The 26904-nt window shown below is 44.6% G+C and overlaps 1 protein-coding gene across 5 annotated transcripts in view; it reads right to left on the bottom strand.

Moving 5' to 3' along the window:
* Positions 1-26904, bottom strand: part of SLC39A11 (solute carrier family 39 member 11) — a 266928-nt gene that overhangs the window by 4556 nt on the left and 235468 nt on the right. The window lies entirely within an intron of this gene.

Here is a 26904-nt window from a genome sequence, read left to right as displayed (position 1 = left end):
AAATGATGGTTGTGCATGGGTGGAGCAAATAAAAGACATTAGGCTGAGACAGTCCTTTTGTTGGCAAAATATTCCTTGTTATTAAACATGTCTCTTTAATGTCAGTATTTTCAGCCCTTGGGGCCTAATGCAATCATGCTATTGCTTGGCATCCAACTCAGGATTTTCATCTTCAAAGTGTTCTACATAAGTTAATCAACTTAACAATGCCCCTGGGAGGCAGGGAGGAACAGAGGTGGGTTGGGGGGGGGGAACTTGTCAAAAGGAGGCAGATAGCAAGTTTAAAATAGCTGTCTATGCGGAATTCCAAATTGCTGAAACATACACCAGAGGCAGCAAGCTTTTTTAAAAAAAAAGCAGGGGAGGGGCATTGCTTTACACATTATGATTTCAGCCTTTGTTTGTTTGTTTGTTTGTTTGTTTGTTTGTAGTAGTCATAATAGTAGTATTTTAAAGGTTTTGGTAACTTCTACACATTCTTAGCTGAAGCAAAATAAAAAAAAATTACTTCCAGCAGCACCTTAGAGACTAGCTAAGTTTGTCATTGGTATGAGCTTTCGTGTGCATGCACACTTCTTCAGCATACCTGCCAAGTCTCCCGCTGAAAAATGCGGGATCAGCAGCGGCGTGGCACCGGAAGTTGCGTAGAAGCAACTTCCGGGGCCGCTCTTCCCATGTGTGGGCACCGGAAATCAGGCAGAGCGGCACCGGAAGTCGCTTCTATGCATGCCCGGCAGCCATCTTGGTGTCGGCTGCTGCCATGCTGCCGCCGTGCAATTTTTGTTCTCATCCTGAGGTAAAGTTTTTAATCCGAGGTACTACTTCCGGGTTAGCGAAGTCTGTAACCCGAAGTGTTTGTAACCCGAGGTGTTTGTAACCTGAGGTAACACTGTACTCCTACGGTGCTGGAGGAGACTCTTGGGAGTCCCATGGACTGCAAGAAGATCAAACCTATCCATTCTTAAGGAAATCAGCCCTGAGTGCTCACTGGAAGGACCGATCGTGAAGTTGAGGCTCCAATACTTTGGCCACCTCATGAGAAGAGAAGACTCTCTGGAAAAGACCCTGATGTTGGGAAAGATTGAGAGCACTAGGAGAAGGGGACAACAGAGGACGAGATGGCTGGACAGTGTTATTGAAGCTACCAACATGAGTTGGACCAAACTGCGGGAGGCAGTGGAAGACAGGAGTGCCTGGCGTGCTATGGTCCATGGGGCCACGAAGAGTTAGACACGACTAAACAACTAAACAACAACAGCATACTCCTAAAGGAACTGGGAGCACCATACCTTACATTCCTCACTTCCCAATTGCTTGCCAGTGGAGAGACAAAGGTTATTGCATATAGGTTGCTTGTTACAGAAAAGGTATCCAAACAATGTATAGTGGTACCTCGGTTTAAGAACAGCCCTGTTTATGAACTATTTGGTTTACAAACTCTGCAAAACTGGAAGTAGTGGCCTGGTTAGTGAACTTTACCTTGGCCTAAGAACAGAACCCGAATGGTGGAAGGGCACCGACAGTAGGAGGCCTCATTAGGGAAAGCACGCCTCAGTTTAAGAACGGTTTCGGTTTAAGAACGAACTTCCGGAACAGATTAAGTTCATAAACTAAGGTACCACTGTATTTCACACACACACACACACACACACACACACACACACACACTTCACTGAGCCACTCTCCCATTCTTTCTCATAGAATCTCATAGAACAGGCATCCCCAAACTTCGGCCCCCCAGATGTTTTGGACTACAATTCCCATCTTCCCCGACCACTGGTCCTGTTAGCTTAGGGATCATGGGAGTTGTAGGCCAAAACATCTGGAGGGCCGCAGTTTGGGGATGCCTGTCATAGAATCATAGAGTTGGAAGGGACCCTGAGGATCATCTAGTACAACCTCCTCTCTGTGTGTTAATTCCTCACTCTGGACATTCCTTGCCTGACACCCAATTTCCCTTTTTCTGGCCGGTGCTGGATGGTGATGCTCATGTCACTAGGTGGAGGACATGCTACGGTTCAAGCCATGGCAATCTGGAGCCTGGGAGTCAAGTTCCAGCTCCCTCCACTCCCACCAGCATCTTGTACTAGGGGCAAAGGTATTATTTCCACAACGTTATTGTTCAAGTTGCAGGTGTTTTGGGGTGTGCATTCCACCTGGTGGTGAACAGCCATTTTTTAAAGTCCAGGATAGGATTGCATTTCTGGACAGCGTTGATTCCAAAAAACAAAAAGAGTGCTTCACTGATATTTCAGTATTATCTGTGGTCTAAAGCAGGGTGAGGAAGCCTTAAAAACTGTAACTGGAAAGCATGGACAGCACAGCAAGCATGGGAAGTTTCACAATTGAAGGCTCAGCTATAAGTCGGTTGAAAATGGAACATATTAAAGTGTCTTTGTCAACAGAAGATAAAGCATTTGTTTACTTGATGAGGGTTTTAAGAGGCCAAGTATGGCGATTACTCAGACATATAAAATGAGGGCCAATTTACTGTCTGGCTCAAATATTTCCAGACGGGTAAGGAACCCTATTGCTTGGTTGGGGCAGCGAATCAGCTGCTTAGCACTGCCAATATGCTCTTTAGTTTTGTCAATACTGATGAGGTGCTCAATTCTTAAGAGAGAAAAATACGGGTCCTCGGTGTTAAACAGATGTGAATGTCTAACACTCCATCTATTCAGCCCTCAATAGCTGGTTGAGAGGGAACACAATCTTGTTAAGGGAGTGTCAAACCACACTGACATTTTATTGTCCTTAAAATAGAAACAAAGGTCACAGAGTTCCTGTCTTGCATTTAAACACCGTGTAGATTTTACCTGCAGAGGCAGACACAGGGAAATGTGGTTAGGGAGGTACAATATTGAGTTTTAAAGTGAGAAATCGAGATTGAAATTTCTGTTAAACCACGAGCTCGCTGGGTGGGCTTGGGCAAGTCAACAATATTTTAGTTTAATGTAGGTAGCAGAGTTATCGGGAGGATAAATGAACAGAGGATTTCAAAGCAAGTTATACACTGCAAAGCAGCTTTTGCCAACTTGGTGCCCACATGATTCCTGGGATGAAAACTTTCATCATGGTCATCGTGCTGGGATAGAGGGGAGCTGTAATCCAAAACATCTGGCAAAGACTACTGTAAGATGCATTGGCTTTTCTCTATCCTGTACTTTTCTTGCTGCTTCTAGTGTTCACTAGGATTATTTGCCTTGACTGACATGTTTGCTTACAATACCATGTGTGTGTGTGTGTGTGTGTGTGTGCGCGCACACACACACACACACACACACACACACACACTATGTACATACTAAGAAAAATGGCAACCACACCAATGGTCACTGGTAGCAGCATATGAACAGGACTGGAATCTGGGGAGTTGAGGTGGCCTGCCCAGTCACCTGAGTACCATCAATACAAGTGCTTTCTTACAATATTGTACTATTGCAGCACAATGCTATCTGGTACCTAGCAAAGTAGCTAAAGTTTAAATATTTTTTTCTGAGGATTTTCTAAGTAATTCCAAACCATTTTGAACACACCTCTGACCCAAACTATGCATGTGTTGTATCATACCTGCCAAGTCTCCCGCTGAAAAATGCGGGATCAGCAGCAGCACAGCACCGGAAGTTGCATAGAAGCAAATTCCGGGGCTGCTCTGTCCATGTGTGGGCACCGTAAATAGGGCAGAGCAGCACCCGAAGTCGCTTCTACACATGTCCAGTGGCCATCTTGGCCACCAAGATGGCCGCCGGGCATGCGTAGAAGCGACTTTCGGTGCCTCTCTGCCCGATTTCCAGTGCCCACACATGCCGCAGAGCGGCACCCAAAATGGAGGCTCCCTGGCAGGTAGGAAATCCGGGGGATTTCCAGGATTTTTCTCCATTTGGGAGAACAGCAGGAAACGGATTAAAATCCGGGGGTTTCCCGCGAAGAACGGGATACTTGGCAGCTAAGTGTTGTATGTATGTATGTAAGTCTATAGAAAGAAAGTGTCTGTATTTGAAAATACAAGGAAGGAAGGAAGGACTTTTGCTCCACCCAGTTGACTGATAAGGCTCTTATTTTCCCATAAATGGTCATGTGATGGCTAAATACTAAAATGATACAAAAACAGTTGAATGAATCAGCTTGATTGTTCTTATGAATGGAAGGGTGAGTGAACTGTGGTTTGCAAACTTGTGTTTCAGTCCATCTCAACATACAAGGCAAGGGAGGCAGAGAGACTGAAGGTTACATAAAATTCTTGGCATGGGTGTTGCTGAGGTGTTGGTTTCAAAACTCAGGACTCAGCTGGTGCAGACTCACCTATCTGCAGGATCTACATCTGCACAAACTTGAAAATGAGGGATTCATTCTCTCATGTGAGCTTCTCCTAAAATGGAATTGAAAAGGAAACAAAAGCTCCCCTTATTGCATTTCTCTGTTTGATGACAGAATTTACTGCTCACAAACACGAAGGATTAACAACACCAGAGGGCACAGTCCGGACAAAAGCAGCACAAACCTTTATGTTGCCTCCAAAGCTCTGCCAACAAGTCCCAGCCATGCCCTATAGTAACCCTCCTTCCTCTGCCACCTATGCACTTGAGGTATAAAATCTGAAATTTCACCTGCAATCCCAGTCCAATCGTCCAGCGTATACTTGGCAGCTGCAACTCTCAAAATGAATGCAGTTTGAATCAATGATGCTGTGGGATTTCAAAGTTCAGCATAATGGGGCTATATGGTTATTATTATTATTATTATTTATTATTATTAAAAAACACCTTCATCCTCCCATTGCGTAATATGACTTCAAGTTACAAGAAAGGAGATTTTGACTAAGCACCAGGAAAAACTTTCTGAGCGTAAGAGCTGTTTGACAGTGGAATGGACTCCCTTGAGAGGTTGTGGACTCTCCTTCCTTGGAGGTTTTTAAGCAGAGATGGGATGGCCATCTGCCATGGATGCTTTAGGTGAGATTCCCTGCATTGCAAGGGGCTGGACTAGATGACCCTTGGGGGTCTCTTCCAACTCTACAATTCTATGATTCTGTGAGCACTAAATCACCGCACCAGTGCTTCCTTGTGTGTAAGGAGCTCCACAGACATGCAGCCTGCGCACATGTGTCTTTTTCCCATTCACTTCCCTGAAATGCAGCCTTGCACACTGGAAGGGAAACGGCCCCTCACATTAAAGTGAGTAAGAAAAGCAACACAAGCAAGAGCTCTGCATTCTCAGCCAAGCACCGGCAGCTCAGTATTGGGCAAATGGAAATGTTCTGCTTGGTGGTGCATGAATTACGGGAGAAAGGAAAGGGTGACCGTTCTTGAAATTCAGAAGCCTCACCACACCCCAGTTTTAGCCAAATCATGGCCCTCCCTGTAGCCTTTTAAAAACTGTAGCTAAGCAGACAGTTTCAGAAGTTGGGCTTCACCCCAACTCTTTGCTGAATAGTAGTGGTTGGGATGCAGGTAGCGCTGTGGTCTAAACCAGTGAGCCTAGGGCTTGCCGATTGGAAGGTCGGTGGTTTGAATCCCTGCGACGGGTTGCGCTCCCGTTGCTCAGTCCCAGCTCCTGCCAACCTAGCAGTTCGAAAGCATGTCAAAGTGCAAGTAGATAAATAGGTACCGCTCCAGCGGGAAGGTAAACGGCGTTTCCGTGCCCTGCTCTGGTTTCGCCAGAAGTGGCTTAGTCATGCTGGCCACATGACCCGGGAAAAACTGTCTGCAGAAAAACACCGGCTCCCTCGGCCAGTAAAGCGAGATGAGCACTGCAACCCCCGAGTTGTTCGCAATTGGACTTAATGGTCAGGGGTCTCTTTACCTTTACCTTTTATAGCACCTAGGTCAAATGGGGGCACTTGCAGCAAAGCTTTGGAGCCACTGCTGTGAAGCCAAACAAATCCAAGCAGGGCTGGGAGAAGATTTTCCCACCTTTCCAGCAAAGGTTGCTCAGCGCCCACCTAAACATGGAGTGCTTTCCCCCTTGAAACACGGAGCTGAGAAAGCAGGGCCTCATTCTGTCCCTCCAGGTCCTCTCCCTTTAAAAGGAGGCTCAAATTGCCACACAAAGACTGACTTCACTCTCAGCTCCTGAGAAACCTCAGCAGCTGCAAGAAAGATCTTTTTTTCTGATACATTAAACACTTGTTTCCTCTTAGCAAAATAAGACCAGTCTTGGTGGTGGGGAAGAAGAAGAAGAAGAAGAAGAAGAAGAAGAAGAAGAAGAAGAAGAAGAAGAAGAAGAAGAAGAAGAAGAAGAAGAAGAAGAAGAAGAAGAAGAAGAAGAAACTGTTCAAAGTTGTTTAAACTTATATATATACATACACACACACACACACACACACAAACAAACAAACAAACAAACAACAACAACAACAAAACAGTTGAGAATGGAGAAGGCGCTGCTGCGAATTTCTTTACCTAGGACAGACTTATTTCAATAAAGGGAAGAAGGAGGGAGATATGGGGGGGGAGAGAGAGAGAGAGAGAGGTGGGGTGGGGGGAAGAGTATGGGGAAAACATCTCTTCTAGAAAACAGTAGAGCTGCTGTCTACAAGCTTCCCCCCTCCCTCCGGCTGCCCCCCCTTGCCTCTCCTTAGCACAAAGCAGCTATTACCACAGCAAATTAATGGGTGGGAGAGGAAAGTGTGAATGGAGGGGTCTGTGCAAAAAGAAACCACAAGATTGCCACTGAGCCTTCCCCCCACAAGGAGCCAAAACCTATTCTGACCTTGCTCTACTTTGCCTACCTTAAAGGCAATTAGGTGAGGTGTTTTTTGTTGTTGTTTCTTTGCTTTGTAGGGAAAGGGTGGGCGGTCAGGTGCAGATTGGAGAAAGAGGAAAAGAAAAGCAATTGCAGAAAATCTAAAACACAGATACCCAATAGAAATATTAACACTATGTGTGGAACCTGGACTATTACGCCTGTTCTTATTTTCTGTGGCATGCTTTCAAAGTCATGGGAAGTGAGAATGCACAATTACATGATCATTCTTGAGATTTTGAGAGTGCAATTAACAGTGCAATCCTGGCCATGTCTGCCCAGAAGTAAATCCTTCTGAGTTCGGTGGGACTTACTCCCAAGTAAGTGTACATGGGATTAAAACCTTACAGATTTACAACACAGAGATCTGGATACAATCGAATCCCTCTGTAAAGATAATAAACCACTGAATCATAGAGTTGGAAGGGACCACGATGATAATCTAGTCCAACCCCATGCAATGCAGGCATCTTTAGCCCAACATGGGGCTCAAACCCATGACCCTGAGATTAAGAGTCTCGTGCTCTACCGACTGAGCTATCAACAAAGGTTTGTGCTTAACAATATATACAAAAAAACCCAACTTTTCTCCTTGAGAGGCATCCGGTTGATGTCTTTCTATGAATGGGAGACATCTGTCAGAGGAAGAGAAGGCAACCCCTTCCCCTCTGCAACTGCCCCCCCCATTTTCTCCAAGGGGAGGGGAAATCACCAAGAACTGCCTTCAATCAGAAAAGAACACCAATTGGATACCACCCCTTGCACTCAAGCATTCAATAAACTCGAAGATTCTCTACAAGTCTCAAATACTGTACCTCTGCTCTCAGTTTCCATGCTAGCTAACTGCAGGTCACACTCAAACAACCATGGCATGGGCCTTCCACAGAATCTCTCTCCCCCCCCCCCCAGGAGATGAAGGGTTACAAACAAGAACAGAATGTCTTGTCTCATTCATAAACCCGGTCTCCTTCAGTAAGCAAATACACACAACAAACAGCTTTGTTTGAATCCAGGGTAGTGGGATTCAATGAGGTGGAATCACAGATTTTTTAATGAGGTGGAATCACAGATTTTTACATCAATATTCCCTTTAAGTTCCCTGAAGGAGAGGGGTGGAAGTGGACCCTGATTACTATCAAAACTTTCAGGAAGCTTATTTGCTTTGCATTATACATGGGGAAGTCAGATGACAGCGTTTCACACAATTCCAACACTGATACATGACGCTTCTTAACACCAACCAAGTGACTGTGGGTTCCTGCCGCGGGCTGGGATTTGATTCTGCCCAGCCTTTGTGCAAGGACCTGTGGTAGAAGTAGCCAGACTGTGGTCAGATCTAATTAGCTAATGCTTTTAGGAAATGTTGTAATAGGCAATACATTCCTCTAGGAAGAGATGTGCCACAGCACCTGGTACCTATCAATGTCCATATTATTTTACTGACACTGGTAGAAATGCACTGCGGATGATTTTATGCATGGAAGTCAAACCCATATTTGGCTCCCCCCCCCCTAGAGAAATAGCTAATGGAATTTGTTGAGGTGCCAGAACCAAAGTTGTTGAGCTTCTTTAAAGGGGGAACACCCAGCCAAAGTTGGTGAGCTGTTTTTAAGGGGGGAGGTCATTCCTAAAATAGCTTTTCTTCTTTGACCAATCACCCCACCGCCAGTTCTGGAACCTTACGCCACCACCCTGCACCGATTGCCGTGCCACCCGCAGCCTCCATCGCACAAACCCAAGTGCCATCCCGCTGGGCTGCAAAGCTACAGAGCTGCTGGGACACACAACACAGCTGCCAGAACGCACCAAAGAGGTGCCGGAACTCAGTTCTGGTAAGTTCCAGCTGTAGAAAAAAGCCCTCTATTCATAAACAGACACAAACATGCACATGGGTTTTGAAAACAAACCAGTCTTCCCAAACAGAACATTACAGAAATATACTGGTGCCTTTTATAAATTTCAAATGGACAGTGCACACATTTAGAGATTCATATGTTATCCTAAATATAATTATGTGGAACTGGCCACAACAAAACACAGATATTATGCACATCTTGGAAACATGGACGTCCTGGTCTAGTGGTGGAAGGCATGGTGGAATGGCGATACTCATTTGACCTCCCAAAAGCTGAGCCACTGTTGCTTATTGGGACAGGAAGGGGCGAGGTTAGTGCAGTGCAAATGCACTGGCAGAACCAATCTGGTTCTCCTGCTTGTGTGTTTGCACCTTGACAATCACCCTGCAACCTTGCCTCTCCCCTTCCTGACAAGCACCAGTGACTCAGGTGGGATGAGAACATGTCAAAGCTAAATCTCCAAACTGTGTCTTGGTTTGAAGAGTTGGGGGTTGAGGTTCTAAATTTTATTGAGTTCCTAGATTTCTCATGGACTGTCACCAAAAGCTACCCTCTTCCACTCCATGTCTCAATTCAGGCTCGTGTTAAGAGCTTCTGCTTCACAAACTATGCAGCAGCCAACCTGCATTTGCATAGGGAGCTGCCTTTTGCTGAGTGCAACCACTGAATCATCTAGCTTGGTACTGTTGACAGTCAATGAGTGGCCCTTCAGGGTTTCAGATGCGGGTCTCTCCCAACCCTACCTGGGGATGCTGGGAGTTTAATGTGGGACTTTCTGCACGCAAAGCCTGCACTCTACCACTGAGCTATGGACCTTCAACCTCAGACTGCCTACTAGCATACCTGGATGGTATCTGCATGCAAGCCACAGATACGCAAACACAATGCAAACACATCGTTCGGTGTAAACCCAAAAGCGATTGTGTGCAGCAGTTCTAAAGCATAGTCAAATTGTCCTCGGGCATCTTGCAAGTCCTAAGAATGACTCCTCCAGTTCGAAGGTTGAAAGGATATCTTCTGTGATTAGGGTTGCCAGACTTGATAGAGGACAGGACTTCTGTGCCTTTAATTGCCCCGCTCTCTTTTGAGTCTGGAAACCTTAAAGAGAAACCAGCAGACCCTTTGCTTGGAAATTAAACAAAGGGTCTGCTGGTTTCTCTTTAAGGTTTCCAGACGAAGAAGAAGAAGAAGAAGAAGAAGAAGAAGAAGAAGAAGAAGAAGAAGAAGAAGAAGAAGAAGAAGAAGAAGAAGAAGAGGAAGAAGAAGAAGAAGAAGAAGAAGAAGAAGAAGAAGAAGAAGAAGAAGAAGAAGAAGAAGAAGAAGAAGAAGAAGAAGAAGAAGAAGAGTAGTAGTTTGGATTTGATATCCCGCTTTATCACTACCCGAAGGAGTCTCAAAGCGGCTAACAATCTCCTTTCCCCTCCTCCCCCACAACAAACACTCTGTGAGGTGAGTGGGGCTGAGAGACTTCAGAGAAGTGTGACTAGCCCAAGGTCACCCAGCAGCTGCATGTGGAGGAGCGAAGACACGAACCCGGTTCCCCAGATTACAAGTCTACCGCTCTTAACCACTACACCACACTGTAGGGCAATTAAAGGCACAGAGGTCCTGTCCTCTATTGAGTCTGGCAACCCTATCCGTGATGTGTGGGCACTGCAGTAAAGAAAGTATCTCGCTTGTTACAATTTCTGGAGAAGAAATTCGAAGTGATTGCTCCTCTATATGAGACCCATCTGTTCGTGGTTTCTCCCAAGTTTACTGGGAAAGATTATAACCCCAATAAAACTTCACTGTGCTCTGGAAAATAAAAGATGCCTTATGAAGAAACTCTTGGTGTCGTAAGGAAATGTACACTACCAAGGCAGGTGGCAGAGCTTAGCAGGAGTGCTTCAGCTGCCCCCCCCCCAAAATACAGCCCAATGCTATGATGTGAGCAGCACTGGAGTATTTAAGAGTAGAATCTGTATGGTGGAACTGGGAAGAACTGGGGGAAAGGCCTTGCTCACCCTTCCAGGACAGTGAACATCACCTTGAAAAGTAAGATTGTTAAACTGTGAATTACGGAGGCAAACATAACAAATATCAAGAAACAGAAGCAGACTGTGAAAACAGAACACAACAGAAACAGAACCAGGAAGTAACATTCAGACAGATGGGGCCATTTTGTAGTTATTCCTAGTAGTCACAACTGCAACTACGACAACATCACAGACTGGCTGGGAGCTTAAATAAATTTGGTCCTCAAGATTGCCTTCAACGTTTCCTTTGCAAATTTTGACACTGAGTCATTTCCAAGTATATTCTGAATGCCATTATATTCTTTGACTAATGGCTATCTGCATTCAACCCTTGATATATATCTGACAACTGATTTTCCCCCACAAAATTCAACAGCTGGCGTGCAACGGTACATAGTCAGTTCCATTGCAACAGTATGTTTGTTCTTGTGGTTAGTGAAAAGAGAGCTTAACCAGGAACCTGGGTTTGGGCAACAAGCCAAGCCTCAGGTTAACTCAGTGTGTTGCAGGACCAAAAATGACCAGAAAGGAGCAAAGTGGCCGTGCAGTCCCAGTGGTGAGGTATTATCAGGAAGGTGCAGGCTCATAGACCTTGCTCCCAACCTATGAAATCTTCTTTCCTCTCCGTCTTCTTAAAATTACCCTGCCCTAAATGGAAACTTGTGCAACGAACCTTATACACAGTATGCCTGTGAACTGGCATGGCATCACCTTGGAACTCTCTCATTAACTTTATAAAAAAAGTAAAGAAATTGGCATCTCTGCATATTTGCAAGGTCAAGGCACAGAAAGCCTTCTATAAGCCTAAAACCTTGTTTTGAAGGGACTATTATTTTACAGACCGATTATGAAAGTAGGCTACATATTCTTAACAAGCCCCTTTTCACTCCGGCTTTCAATTCCCCACAGTGTATAATATGCATGTGTGTTCCTGCCATGGCAGGGCCCTTAACATAGTGTTTTGATTGTTATCGCCCTGCCATGAAAGGGCCGATTGTTTTGGGTTCCTGCGATTACATCATGGCTTCCCACTCTGGTTGCCTGTCAAGGTGTTTGATCGGAGCTTGCAGGTGGGAAGGAGTCCTGCGGTAAGCCTTGAGCACTTCCCCATACTTGCCCTACCTGTTAAACACAGCTCCCTTAGCACGCAAAGGCTCCCTCCTCTTCCCCCCTCCCTCCCTTTTCTTGTGAATGTGCTCACATAGAGCAGGCAAAGAAAATGAATTGGAGATAGAAGATACGGGAAATAAAACTATGGAGTTTAGATTCTGGCTCTCAGGAGACAGGCAGTGCTCAGAAGAACCTGTCAAAATCTTTCTACAGTTTCTACTTTTAGTTAAATATTTTTATTTATTTGCTTGATTTTTTTGGGGGGGTGGAGCTGCTCCCCTTCCCCCCCCTAGCTATTCCCCTGGTCACACTCACTGCTGGCATTTGAACTCTGGAGAGTTGGCCAAGGCTGAATGTAGACTGCAGTTGGCAGGAGAAGGAAAGGTTAATCTGTCCTATACAATCTCCAGGGCTTGCAACTGCTGCTTGGGAGAAGCGCTACTATGGCATTTTCTTTGCAGGCTTTATCCGCCTCCTCTCTGTCATACCTTGTCCTTTATTCCTCTGCCCGTGGGCTGCCATTTTGTGTTTGAGCTCTGCCTACCTATGAACTTCACAACCACTTGCTTTGCCTCTCCGGATTACTTACGGGTAGGTTTCGGTTCCACGATTTATTCTGAAACCGCAAGGGGCTACAAAGGAAGAGCTTTGTGTAAGGAAAGCACAGCTGACAAGATGCTGCTACTCCGCCAATTAACAAAGCACCCCAACATGCTTTTAAGTTGCCCCATCGCTATGAACTCACCCTCCTTTTCTCACCATCTGAATTATTGGGGAAATATGCAATTGCTTGAGAGGACCCTTGTGAGGTTTACAGCAAAATCCTGTGTTTAGAACAGTCTAAACACAGTTCTTTGTAAATGCTGAGTGTTATTCTCATTACCACCTAGCAGAGCGGTTGCAAAGCATGATGCGCAACTGCTTCTTTAATCCTCCTTGTATACCTTATTTGTTATTGTTGTTAGAGAAAACAAAAATTGGGAACAGTCACTAAGAATTTAGAAGGACTGTTTAGATAACCTTTTAGTTCACATCTAACATACCAACACAACGGTGAGCAGTGATTATTTTTACATTGTGTCTCTGAGTGACAACAAACAGAGGCTTTTACTTCCTTGCTACTTAGACTTTTTGGTTTGCATCAACCTCTTGCCTTTTTAGCTACAAGCGAATGTTAAGTAGTCTTCATTTTCTTCTATTTTTACTTTTAAAAAAGGAGCCCACTTTCCACTGCATCTCTGGTGGTCTTTGAGCTTTCCCAAACCCCAACAGCCATTGGCGAGGACCAAAAAAAACCGAAAAGAACAAGCTATATATTGTTTTGGAGGCTTAATTGGCTAGAAGAAAATGGCTCCACCTCACAATTCCAGCCCTCACACTGGGAAGGAATCAATTGGGTCTTATTGCCAGTCAATGGATGCCAATTCTTTCCCTCCAGCTTGCATATAGAATGCCGATTAACAGGGTGACAGCGGGGGGGGGGAGGGGAACCCAATTGTGCTGTTAAAGGGAAAGTAAAGCCATTTATGAGCAGCGTAGAAACATTTATATCTGTGTCTGAGCTCAGGTATCTGTTCTCTGAGGAGAATCTCTTCAGCAAATTCAAGGACCTTTTAACTGTGCTTATAATAAGGCTGTTGTTGTCTAGTCGTGTCCGACTCTTCGTGACCCCATGGACCAGAGCACACCAGGCACTCCTGTCTTCCACTGCCTCCCGCAGTTTGGTCAGACTCATGCTGGTAGCTCTGAGAACACTGTCCAACCATCTCGTCCTCTGTCGTCCCCTTCTCCTTGTGCCCTCCATCTTTCCCAGCATCAGGGTCTTTTCCAGGCTATGCAAGCATATATAATACAGGAGGGCAGTTCTGTATAGCGAGTGGAGAACAATTGCAGTTGACACTCCACACCCTTTCTGAAGTGCTCCTCACTTCAGAATACCTTGACTGCAGGAGGATGCTAGGCAGTTAATATGCCACACTTGAGAAGGGGACACATAACCATCCCTTGTCTTATTCTTGGGTATTTTCAGTGGCAGCATCACACTTATGGAACTCCCTCCCTGGGTCATCATCGTCCCCCGCAGAAACATTCAAGTGAAAACGAAAGACATTTCATTTGTCCAGACTATATGTATTATAGATGACACTGGCTTTTAATGGGTGGCACTGTAGATAGCTTCCACTGCTAATCTCTATGAAAGTGTTTTTTCTGCAACTTTGTGGCATTCCTTTGTTTTATTTAATTTATGCTGTCAGCCACCCTGTTCCCTGGTTGGAAGAAGAGCAGGGTGGGGAAAGAACCAATAAACGAAGAAATTAAAACACTGCTTTTCAAGCAGAAGGCCTCCTGTTAACATTTCAAAAGACGAAGCCCAGGACAAGAAGGCAAGGAGAAGGAGACTGGTCAAAGATCGCAGAGTGAGCTTCACAAGTCAAAACCAGCCAATGCATTGCAATGGATTGCATCATTGCAATGATGCAATACAGTGGTACCTCGGGTTACAAACACCTCGGGTTACAAACACTTCGGGTTACAGACTCCGCCAACCCGGAAGTAGTACCTCGTGCAAGAGAGACCAAAGTTAAGAACTTTACCTCAGGATGAGAACAGAAATCGCAGGGCGGCAGCGGGAGGCCCCATTACCGTAGCTAAAGTGGTACCTCAGGTTAAGAATGGTTTCAGGTTAAGAACGGACCTCCGGAATGAATTACGTTCGTAACCAGAGGTACCACTGTACTGCAAAAACAACAACAACAACAACAACAACAACAACAACAATTTCGCCACTGCCCCCCAAAGAAAAGCTCAACAACTCAAAAATTTTTGAAATATGGAACCCTACTTTAATAAGGCCCTGCTCCTGCATTCTGTATTAACCGTCATTTTGAAACACACTTCAAGGATAGCACCCACTCAAAAGCGTCCACATGGTGGCTCATATCTTTTGATAAGGGATAGTGCTAAGTAAATTGCCCCAAACCAAGAAGGAACTGTCCTAGATTGCATGTGTAAAATATTATGCCTTTATATTTAGAAGTGCCTGGGAGCAGAAGGAAGAAAGAGACATCTGGAGAGAAAGTCTCCAGCAGGAAAAAGGCTGGGTATGTGGTTGAGTTCAACACAATGTATTCATTCAGGAAAGAAAAGGAGGGGAAAAGCACTTGTCTCGCAGGGCTTTTCCCAGTGAAAACACCAAGATAAGTTTACCAAACACTCTTCACCCTAGACAAAGAGAGAAATTGTATCCTAGCCCTGCAGGCTGCTAGTGGCGGAATCCAAGGCCCTGAGTGTGCCTGTGGGTTCTTTGGTGAACAGTATGTTTGCTCAGTCTTGTAGACACATCCTCAAGAAATCTTTACGACTGTGTTCAGGGTGACATTCCTTCTCCCTGCCCCCCACCCTGCTGCAGTGAAAAATACAAAAATAGAAGGGGATGGGCTTGATCAGAAGAACTGTTTTTGGGGGACAGGAGGTGGGCGGGTGTGGAGGACTCCCTGGTCCTGAATGGGGTAACTGTGCCCCCGAAGGACCAGGTGCACAGCCTGGGAGTAATTTTGGACTCACAACTGTCCGTGGAGGCGCAGGTCAATTCTGTGTCCAGGGCAGCTGTTTACCAGCTCCATCTGGTACGCAGGCTGAGACCCTACCTGCCTGCAGACTGTCTCACCAGAGTAGTGCATGCTCTAGTTACCTCCTGCTTGGATTACTGCACTGCGCTCTACGTGGGGGTACCTTTGAAGGTGACCCGGAAACTACAACTAAGCCAGAATGCGGCAGCTAGAGTGGTGACTGGGAGCGGCCGCCGAGACCACATAACACCGGTCTTGAAAGATCTACATTGGCTCCCAGTATGTTTCCGAGCACAATTCAAAGTGTTGGTGCTGACCTTTAAAGCCCTAAACGGCCTCAGTCCAGTATACCTGAAGGAGCGTCTCCACCCCCATCGTTCTGCCCGGACACTGAGGTCCAGCGCCGAGGGCCTTCTGGTGGTTCCCTCGTTGCGAGAAGCCAAGTTGCAGGGAACCAGGCAGAGGGCCTTCTCGGTAGTGGCGCCCGCCCTGTGGAACGCCCTCCCACCAGATGTCAAAGAGAAAACAGCTACCAGATTTTTAGAAGACATCTGAAAGCAGCCCTGTTTAGGGAGGCTTTTAATGTTTAATCGATTGTTTTATTTCATTTTTCTGTTGGAAGCCACCCAGAGTGGCTGGGGAAACCCAGCCAGATGGGCGGGGTGTAAACAAACAAACAAACAAACAAACAAACAAATTATTATTATTATTATTATTATTATTATTATTATTAGGGGGTGTCAATTCACCCATTTTTATCTGGTGCCACTGACAAAACGAGGCACTGCTAAATATCTTTCACCACTGGATGGCATAAGCCAAACCAATCTGTAACAACACTGGTGGAATGGTAGCCACAACAAACAAAACCTCCTTGGCTTTAAGTCAAATCAGTCCTTGCTGCTCAGCCCCATTTGGTCTCTCTCGCATGAGCACTGCTTTTAATGACTTCTGGCACAATCAACCACATTTAATGATATTAGCCCCATAAAACAGGAATTCTCCATCAATTTGTGCAACAAAGCATCTCATAACATGTCAAGGTGTGCTTTGCATGCTGCTAAAGAATGATTAACGCAAGCCCCCCCCCCCTTTAAAGGAAATATTGCAGTATATAAAAGAACTTAGCATGTTGGATTTTTTGTGATGGCAGTAACAGATCTTGATAATTAAGAGAAAAAGGTAAAGGGGCCCCTGACCATCAGGTCTAGTCATGTCCGACTCTGCGGTTGTGGCGCTCATCTCGCTCTATAGGCCGAGAGAGCCAGCGTTTGTCCACAGACAGCTTCCGGATCATGTGGCCAGCATGACAAAGTTGCTTCTGGCGAACCAGAGCAGCGCACGAAAACGCCGTTTACCTTCCCGCCGGAGCGGTCCCTATTTATCTACTTGCACTTTGATGTGCTTTCAAACTGCTAGGTGGGCAGGAGCTGGGTGCCAACAAAAAATAAAATATAGGAAGCAGCCATGGTTGCTGATTAATTATCGTGCAAAAGACTCCTCGATATGCAGTAGCAATATTATGAGATGCCCAGTCCAGGCACGAAACAACATTATGGGTCAACAATAGGAGATTTCTTCTTCTAGTACACCAAGAGAGAGAGAAAAAGAGAGGTATGTGATGTATTGAGGCATTTGTTGAGACAAAGATACTGGGGGTGGGGGGGGGGAAGGAACAGCACACGCCTCAAGCCAATATAGGCTCATGTCTTCAGCTGGCACCAGAACAAAGTGATTCCAAAAATAGAGCTCAAACACCTAAGTAATTGCTCACATGTTTTTGAGGAATCAAGTCGTACGCATTGCCAAATCTATCGGCCTTACTTAGTTTTCTATGCTTTTTTGGCCAGCTTTATGGCATGTGGAAAAGGGCAGCCCTTTTAGAAACATGTAACAATATTTCATATGCTGTGGAAGTCAGAACTGTGTTCTTTGTTCTTTCAGTGGCTGGGGAAACCCAGCCAGATAGGCGGGGTATAAACAACAAATTATTAAAGGTAAAGGTAAAGGGACCCCTGACCATTAGGTCCAGTCGTGACCGACTCTGGGGTTGCGCGCTCATCTCGCTATATTGGCTGAGGGAGCCGGCGTATAGCTTCCAGGTCATGTGGCCAGCATGACAAAGCCGTTTCTGGTGAACCAGAGCAGCACATGGGAACGCCGTTTACCTTCCCGCTGTAGCAGTTCCTATTTATCTACTTGCATTTTGACGTGCTTTCGAACTGCTAGGTTGGCAGGAGCTGGGACCAAGCAATGGGAGCTCACCCCGTCACAGGGATTCGAACCGCCGACCTTCTGATCAGCAAGCCCTAGGCTCAGTGGTTTAACCACAGCGCCACCTGGGTCCCATTGAACAAATTATTATTATTATTATTATTATTATTATTATTATTATTACTATTATTATTAATCAAGGAATGTGAAATCCAACTGAGCTTTCCAACAGCCCATTTTCGTAGTATCCAAATGCACATGGAAGATATTTTAAGGGTTTCTGAAGAGAAATGTTTGGGCTCCCTCTCTTAAGATTCAGGGCATACTGAAAAAGGGCCTCTTTAACCAGGTCTTTGGCTGGTGTGTTACTGGAGGGATTGTTGGGGTGGGTTGTCATTGTTTTTGTTTTTATTATGTATGTGGTGTTTTTACATTACAGACGCTCAAAGTGTCCCTGCTTTCCAGGGACTGTTCCCGGATTTACAGAAGCCGCCCCAGTTTCCAATTTGATCCTGGAATGTCCCGCTTTTCCTCAGGACGTCCCTATTTCATCAGAGAAATGTTGGGAGGGTATAGTAGGATATCCCTATTTTCATTGTGAAAATGTTGGGAGGGTATGGAGATATGTGACCCCCCAACCCCCAAGCCAAGGAAATAAGTAACTATACAACTTTTAGAAGACATCTGAAGGCAGCCCCGTATAGGGAAGTTTTGTAATGTTTAATTTTTTATTATGTTTTTATATATATTGGAAGCCGCCCAGAGTGGCTGGGGCAACCCAGTCAGATGAGAGGGGTATAAATATTATTATTATGGGATAGGACAGCCCTCTTTTCATTGGAGGGCATGTGTCAGGGGATTCTTGCGACTACTCTAGAGTAACGACGCTCCTCATGTTGCTTTTTTCGCAACGTGGTTATTGGTGCCTCTATGTACAGTGAGCTAGGTGCAGAACATATCTTCTTACTCCGATGCAGAATCCGGAAGTGCCCCCCGGCGCGAACGCCCCCAACATAAAAGTCGCGGGACACTGAATCTCCTCCCCTTTCTTCTCTTTCGTAATTCCGGAACCGGAGGAAAGGGTCTGCGTTCCATGTTTTCCCTCTCCCCCTTTTCCCCTTCTCTCTCTTCCCACCTGTGGAGTCTGGGGTCTTTCCTCCTGCCTGAGCCCTGGCACTCTCTCTCCGTGTCCTGACTAGCCTCCCCCGAGCCTGTGCTTCCTTCGCTGCTCAGGGAGGGGCTGCTCTTGATGACAGGGGGAGGTACTCTGTACTCTCTCCCCCTTACAGTATGATATTGTGATTTTATGTTGTGAACTGCCCTGAGACCTGCGGGTATAGGGCCGTTTACAAGTTTAATAAATAATAATAAAAAGCAAGGGAAGAGGCAGTAACATAGCACAGAATGATGATAGGGTAGGCATCTCCAAACTTCGGCCCTCCAGATGTTTTGGACTACAATTCCCACCATCCCTGACCATTGGCCCTGTTCGCTAGGGAACATGGGAGTTGTAGGCCAAAACATCTGGAGGGCCGCAGTTTGGGGATGCCTGTGATAGGGCAAGCAAGCATGCAGAGCAGGAAATGCATCCTATGCAGACAAACAGGAATTCCAGTACCACAAACCTCCATTGTCTGCATCACTTGCCACATGTTGGCCACCCATGAACTGGACTTTGGTACAAAAAAAAGTACCACAAGCAGCAACCCCCAGAGTGTCCATGATTTCAGAGAACAGGGAAACATATTATTAAAGCTATTTCTTCTGTTGCCCCAAACACAAATAATCTGGGTTTTGGTTGAAAGCCCTTCTGCCCTTCCTGGTATGGTTTTTTTTAAAAAAAAAGATATTTAATATAGCTAGGCCAAGCAGACAAAATGGGGTCAAATGTTTAGCTTGTACTATTTTTGGAAATGATTTAAGAGGGCCCTTCCTTTGAGATCCCGCTAGCTTCATGTTAAAACAGCACACCCTCCATAGAAATGCCCACCAAAGCTTTATTTCTGGGAGGAGAAATTTAAAAAATTGCACGTTAACACTGGCAAAGCTGCACGCAAAGTAGAATTTAACGACGCGGCAGCATTGATCCCGGGAAATTCTAGAGTTGGAGAGAGCTTTAAAGCCTTGTTATAAAGGTTATTAAAACATTATTATTTTTTCAATAGGGGGAAAAAAGCACACATGTGCATTAAAACTGGGTGGTCTGAAAGGAAAACTTTCAGGTCTCTTGCCCATCTAGAATGATTCTCTGAAATGCTATGAATCTATGTTTGTAGCCTTGTCCATTACAAACAGTCCGCTGCGGGTTGAGTTTTTCCAGGTTGCGAACGCGGCGGACCCAGAAGTGTTTACTTCCGGGTTCCGCCGCACGTGCACACGCAGAAGCGTCCTGCATACTTTGCACATGCGCAGAATCGCTCTATCACGCTTTCGTGCATGCGCTCTATCGCTGCTCGGGTTGCGGACTTTTCAGGGTGCAAACGGCACCCCAGAACGGACTGGGTCCGCAACCCGAGGTACCACTGTATCAACTACACAGAGCGTGCCCCCCCTTGTCACCCTGCCCTGCCCCCAAGCAGATAAGCCACAGCGACACCAGTGACAGGAGGGAAGTCTTACAACTCTGCCCCCCTCCCATCTTGACTACTACAGTTGTACCTTGGAAGTCAAATGGAATCAGTTCCGGAAGTCTGTTCGACTTCCAAAACATTAGGAAACCAAAGCGCGGCTTCTGATTGGAAACGGACACTCACTTCCGGGTGTGCGGCGTTCAGGAGCCAAGGTACAACTGTACTTGTTTCAGGATCTGGGAGAAATACCCAGAATCTGGGAAAAGCCTAGGATTTTGTGCTCTATGTCAAGGCTTAACACAGAACACCTCTGCATCTTCAGCAAAGGAATCGAGCGGGGGGGGGGGATGATATGGTGGTTGCACTCATGACTTCAATACTGCACTGAAATTCCACCTATAAATTTCCACAGAAAGATGCTCTAGGGATTCAGTTGTAACTTAAACATTGACTTAGTAAAATTCATGGCACAACCGGATCGCAGTTCCCAGTTTTAAGTGCTAACATGCCACCCAGGGCAATACATTAATCTCTTTTGCAAGGAATATGCCTTGAACTATAAAGATAAATAAGATAATATTTAGTTAGCTCAGAACTGCATCACCCTGAAGCATAACTGTGCTCGGAAGAAACATGTGCCAACTTAGATGCAGATTGTTAATTGATTTAAAATTTAAAAACAAATTCACCAATACATACCCACAGGGATTCAAAATTCAAATGCAAAACCAAACAAGACGCCTTGAAGATAATAATCGACTTATCTTTCTTAACCCTCTTAAGCTAATGTGGACTCCAGTAAGTCTTTTAAATATTTGTAGAACATCCGCCCACCTTTTTTAGCAAAACTCCCCACTTTTTCAATTTTTTTTAAAAAAAGTTTAACTTACTAAAAGGGGTCTGATTTACTGCCTAAAGTCAATCCCAACATCACTTAAGTAATACTCTCTTTTTTAAAAGAAAGCATTATAAAGCTGGTTGAACTTCAATTCCTACAACATTACCCTCTTCCAAAGGAGTAGATTAAAATAGCTTAGAAAGGAAGAAAGAAGAAATCTGCAAAATGCAGTCCTCCATCTGAAATAATATTTTAATTTCTGTTAAGCTGTTGGCCATATGAATGAATACCTTTAAGACAAAACAAATCAGTGGTATAGTCAGCTGAACTAACAGAAATCAGTCAGCCTTTTCTTTTCGTCCACCGCAGTGGACAGAATAATTATGGCTTGCAAACAGCCACTCACCTTCCCACCTGTGGCAAAGAAGAATTCCCTCCAGCCAATCAGGAATGAAAGCTTGACCAAAAAATATATATTCTTCTTTTAATTTCATTATGATAGATAGGTGTGGGTGGGCAAACAACTTATGTCAGATATCAAGGAAATAAACAACTATCTGACTTTCAGAAGACATCTGAAGGCAGCCTTGTTTAGGGAAGTTTTTAAGGATTGATGTTTTTATTATGTTTTTAGATATGTTGTAAGCTGCCCAGAGGGACTGGGGAAACCTACCCAGATGGAAGGGGTATAAATAATAAAATTGTTGTTGTTGTTGCTGTTGTTGCTGTTGCTGCTGCTGCTGCTGCTGCTCCTGTTAACTTTTGCAATGACTGTATTAATCCTGCCTTCTCCATATTTCTTGGTACAAGCTGGTATAACATGCAGGTGTAGGAAACATCATAGTATAGTGTTCTTGAAAGCACAGCAAACAACGAAGATAAGTTGCTCAAAAGGCAGCAAGAAGCTGGAGGAGGAACTTCCACAATTCAAAATTTGGAACCACCATTGTAAAAGGAGCCAACCAAAGGAGCAGATGTCCTGCCTCTTTGCTTGCCACAGGCTGGTTCTGCATGGTGTGCAGCCAAACCCTTTGCCCAGATTATACGCTCATTGAATGTGGGCACTCCTATACAGGGTCTGAAATGATATTGTTGTTGTTTAGTCGTTTAGTCGTGTCCGACTCTTCGTGACCCCATGGACCAGAGCACGCCAGGCACTCCTGTCTTCCACTGCCTCCCGCAGTTTGGTCAAACTCATGTTCGTAGCTTCGAGGACACTGTCCAACCATCTCGTCCTCTGTCGTCCCCTTCTCCTTATATCCTCAATCTTTCCCAACATCAGGGTCTTTTCCAGGGAGTCTTCTCTTCTCATGAGGTGGCCAAAGTATTGGAGCCTCAGCTTCACGATCTGCCTTCCAGTGAGCACTCAGGGCTGATTTCCTTCAGAATGGAGAGGTTTGATCTTCTTGCAGTCCATGGGACTCTCAAGAGTCTCCTCCAGCACCATAATTCAAAAGCCTCAATTCTTCGGCGATCAGCCTTCTTGATGGTCCAGCTCTCACTTCCATACATCACTACCGGGAAAACCATAGCTTTAACTATACGAACCTTTGTCGGCAAGGTGATGTCTCTGCTTTTTAAGATGCTGTCTGAAATGATATAGTGCACACTTTTTGGGTAGTTCTTGGTATGTCTGACCGTACAAAAGCGTTCAGTGCACTTGTCCCCAAACTATTCCCCTGGGCCTTCCTTAGATTTCTTCTTAGCAGCATCTTCCTTCTTTAAATTCTGCAGGAGCCTTAGCAAAAGTTAGAAGTGGCTTTTCTTAATCACAGAACAGCCAGGAAGCTTTAGCTAAGCCACAAAGAAATCCAAGAAACACAGAAGCTCAGAAATATTACTGCACCCTGTACATCTCTTTGGGCAACACATCTGAGGGAAGCTTTCAGAAAGCTTAAACATGCTATTCTGCCTTTTCTTTTTTTAAGAGTCCAAATTATGTAGCAGACAGGCGGCCCCCCTCCCCCTTTTAGGGAGTGATTAATCATCCTTACAGAAGAATTTACAACTCCTTTCTACACAAATTTGCCAGATTTGACCCAGCTCATTTGTTTTGGCTCTGTTCACTGGGAAACATAAATGCCTGTGGGACAAAGACAGTGATCTCTAATGCCGCAGCTTTCCACCTGAATATGTCTAGATTTAGCTATTGGATTTTGCTCTGTTGAGAGCATTATGGAGCAACTGGACACCAAGCCTTTATGCAGCCTGGTGGTATTTCTGCTACTGCCACAACATTGCAAATCAGATGGTCATTTTCTTAGAAGGCAGTCTGGGGACACATGGAGGGAGAGGAGCGGGGACAGAAGCCTGTGAGCTGTGCAATGCAGGTGTTTTGTGTTTTTTCACACATACAGAGGAGCCAGGAAAGGACAGTTTATAGGGGGACAGGATAGGTCAACAACCAATTGCAGTAGGGAAGGAGCAGAGGAAAAAGCCACTACAGTTTCTGTATTAGTGTGTTCCCCCAAACAATGCTAATTTGAACATTGCTAAAACCTGCTCTCTTAGTTACTGGAGATGGTCAATGCATGGCTCAACATTCATTTTAAAGCAGCCGACTCTTCTGCTTGTCAAAGAAAAAGGAAAAAAAAAACTCTAGCAAAGCAACTTTGGGGTGGGTGGAATGACAGCCGGTGGAAAACACCATCGATAGACAACCTTCAAGGCCATGGTGCACTTAGGACAATTTTCTACAGCCACCCAGTTCTTTGGTATAGGAGGTGTCTTATGCAACGAACAGGTTAGTTGTTAGCATTCAGGTCACACCCACACCATATATTTAAAGCACTCTAATACCACGGAATCATAGAATTTTAGAGTTGGAAGGGAACCCAAGTGTCATCTAGTCCAACCCCCTTGTAATGAAGGGAAAAAATGCTACAAAAAGACAGTTGGATATAAAAATGTTACATTAGTACCAAGTTACAATATACATAAATTAGTTACATTTATAAAAATGTTACATGAATACCAAGTTACTGACTTGCTATTAATGTAACATTTTTTATATCTAACTGTGTATTTTTGTAATATTTTGTTTAAGTTGCCTGTTGTTGCTCTTCAGTGTTTTGTACACTGCTTAGAGATATTTTTTAAAAATATATTAAGTGGTATAGAAATAAAATAATCTCTCAATCAAGGTCAGATTACTGCAACACTTTGCGGCTGCCTCTGAAGATGGTTTGGAAACTTCAGCTGGTTTATATTTCCATGGCCAGGCTGCTCAATGGCACAAGATGACAATCCTGGCCGGACTGCATTAGCTGCCCAATTCAAAGTGCTGGTTTTGACCTCTAAAGCCTTAAATGGCTCAAGACCGCAATACCGCAAGGACTCATATGAACCAACCCGGACCCTGGAATCATAATCAGATGCCCTTTTTCGTGTGCCTCCTCCACAAGAGGTGCGGAGGACAATAACAGGCCTTTTCTGCGGTGGCTCCCCACTTGTGGAATGCTCTCCCCCAGAAGGGTCACCTGGAGGCTTCATTACATATCTTTAGGCGCCAAGCGAAAACATTTCTCTTCTCTCAGGCATTTGGCTAACTGTGGTCTTTTAAACTGTATGTCCACACACAGTAATCAGAAGTCTTAGGGGGAAGCCATGACTGTTAAAGCAGGATAAGAGTGCTAGTCTCTCGAATGGTAAGTAACCATCAGATCTGCAACCTTAATGATGAGTAGTAATTCAAACTTTTACAGGAATAAGAGACCAGTTAGCTCCACTGCTGATGTACCCTGGCGGGGGTCAAAAGGTTCTCTGGGTTTTTTTTAAAAAAAAATCTCTTATAACCTCTAGTTACATTTAAAACTCCTTGCTTTCTCCTAAATTTATGGATTCTGAAGACTGAAGCAGCAACATTAAGAGCTAAGGGAGAGCGAAGGGAAATGAAACAATATATTCTTCCATCCCCAAGAATGTGCACGATTGTCTGCCAGTGGCAAAACAGGAGAAATGCTTTGGCCGGCCAAAGTTATGCAACCTCTAAAGACCTGGACCTAGACAATTTACCAACAGATGTAGCTATAAAAGGCCCCATTATAGCATCGTGTACAGTAACAATGCGTTCATTCAAATTCCCTCTCCTCCTCTGAAGGTTTATTTTTAAAACCTCGTTGCTGAGGAGGGGAGAGGGGAGAAAACAGGCCATAATGGCTGCAAAGGACTATAAATCTCTTGTTCAAAGAGAGCCTTGCTCAGCATTATCCTGATAAGATAAATATGGATAATGGTCTGCTATGCTTTTGGTTTACTTAAAAAAAAAAGTGGGGGGGGGGGGGGACACAGCCAGAACAGAGGAAAGTCTCAAAGTAAGGGAAAGGAAGCTATTCTTGAGAGAAGCCGTTACCCAAAAAGGAGAAATCCCTGGAGAAAAAAGGAGGAATACACATGTAAAAAACAAGCAAATGAATGGAATTGTCAGAGATGTCCTTGGTTGGGATTCACACAAAGTGCTCCTCTCTATGGCAAAGAATGGGGAAGTTCTTATTGCATGCCATGCACATACCAGAATTCCAAAATCTCAAAAAAACAAAACAAAAAACACCAGTGATTTGTATTAAGATGGATCGTGCATGAAGTGGCTATGAGACAATGTTGGAATGAACCAAACTTCTGATCGATGTATCAAGTTAAATGATCTCCTTCTATTGGATGCATTGCAGTTATCTGAAGGGAAACCCCTGTGTGATAGGTATGCATATGTTTACATCTTTATCTTTTTGCTGGTCTTTGACCGTATTAAAGTTTACTTACTTACTACATCTTTATCTTAAACAGGGGAGAACCCTGTTTCTGAACTTTTTGTCAGTATATAGAGCATTCTAGGATTCAATTTTCTACCCTCACAATTCTGTGCTGTGTTAGAAGATTTAGTGCCAATATGCTTGCCAGCCACTCCTATGATGCCTGTGGAATGCCTCAGAAAGTATCCCTTCAAAACTCATAATGCAAGAGAGAATGACCTTATTGCCAAGTTCCCATTTGCACCGACATGGCCTCTCCTAGGTTGAACACACCTTCTTAAACATGTCTGCATTTTAAGGTCCTCTCTTATCTAATTTCATCCTAGCATATTTCTTAATATTTTATATACACTAGAAATGGTTTGCAGTCTCATTTAAAAGATTCTAAATTTGTATATTTATCGGTGCCATCAATTTTGCCATCAATGTGTATTCCAAGATTTCCACCAAAAATTCTTCCTTTGAGGGTCTTCTCTCCTCCTTCCATTTCTGAGCGAAGAGAATACTTGCCACTCTAGTCACATACAGTACATAAATACCACTGAGGCTTTCTTTGGGATTTTGCTGTGGTATCCTCTTCTTAAAGAAGTAGGTGCAAGTTCCCTCAAGGATGATCTATCTAATTTGATCTAGGGGTTTCCTAACACCCACACACCTCTTCCCCCATGTGATTATCAGGCAGGTTCCAAGCATACGAAGCTCTTCCCAATAAGCCTCCCCATTATGTTTCCCCCTCACCCTCCCTGTCAAGTATCTCGCTTGCAAATCGACTGGAAACAGAAAATGGCAAAGCTCAGCACATCCATCATTTCTTTTCTTTTCCAACCTGCTTGTTAAATTATGGCACTTGGATTGGTAAGCCATCTTTCCTCAGCTGTGAGGAAATGTTAAAAAGGGAAAGTAAAATCCAAGACTGCCAAGAGAATAGGAAGGCATGAGGTCATAAAACAAGGAAAGTGAGGAAAGGGTAGGGTGGCTGGGTTAATGCCCAGTCTATATGGCTAAGTGAGGGCCCTTGGGTTGGGTTGGAATTAAACTAAGAACGATCTATTCCACAGAATTCATATTCTTTTATTCTTTTAAAGTCCTGCCTTTTACCACAAGTGCAAGAATTGCTCTGCTCTGATTGAAATTGTGTGTGTGTGTGTGTGTGTGTGTGCGTGTGTGTGTGTGTGCGCGCGCGCTTTCTGGCAAAAAGGGTCACTTGTGACTGGATTTAGTCCTGCACTATGACAAA

This window comes from Zootoca vivipara, chromosome 2 (assembly GCF_963506605.1).
Source record: "Zootoca vivipara chromosome 2, rZooViv1.1, whole genome shotgun sequence".
Lineage (NCBI taxonomy): Eukaryota > Metazoa > Chordata > Lepidosauria > Squamata > Lacertidae > Zootoca > Zootoca vivipara.
This window is presented reverse-complemented; position numbering and strand designations above follow the sequence as displayed.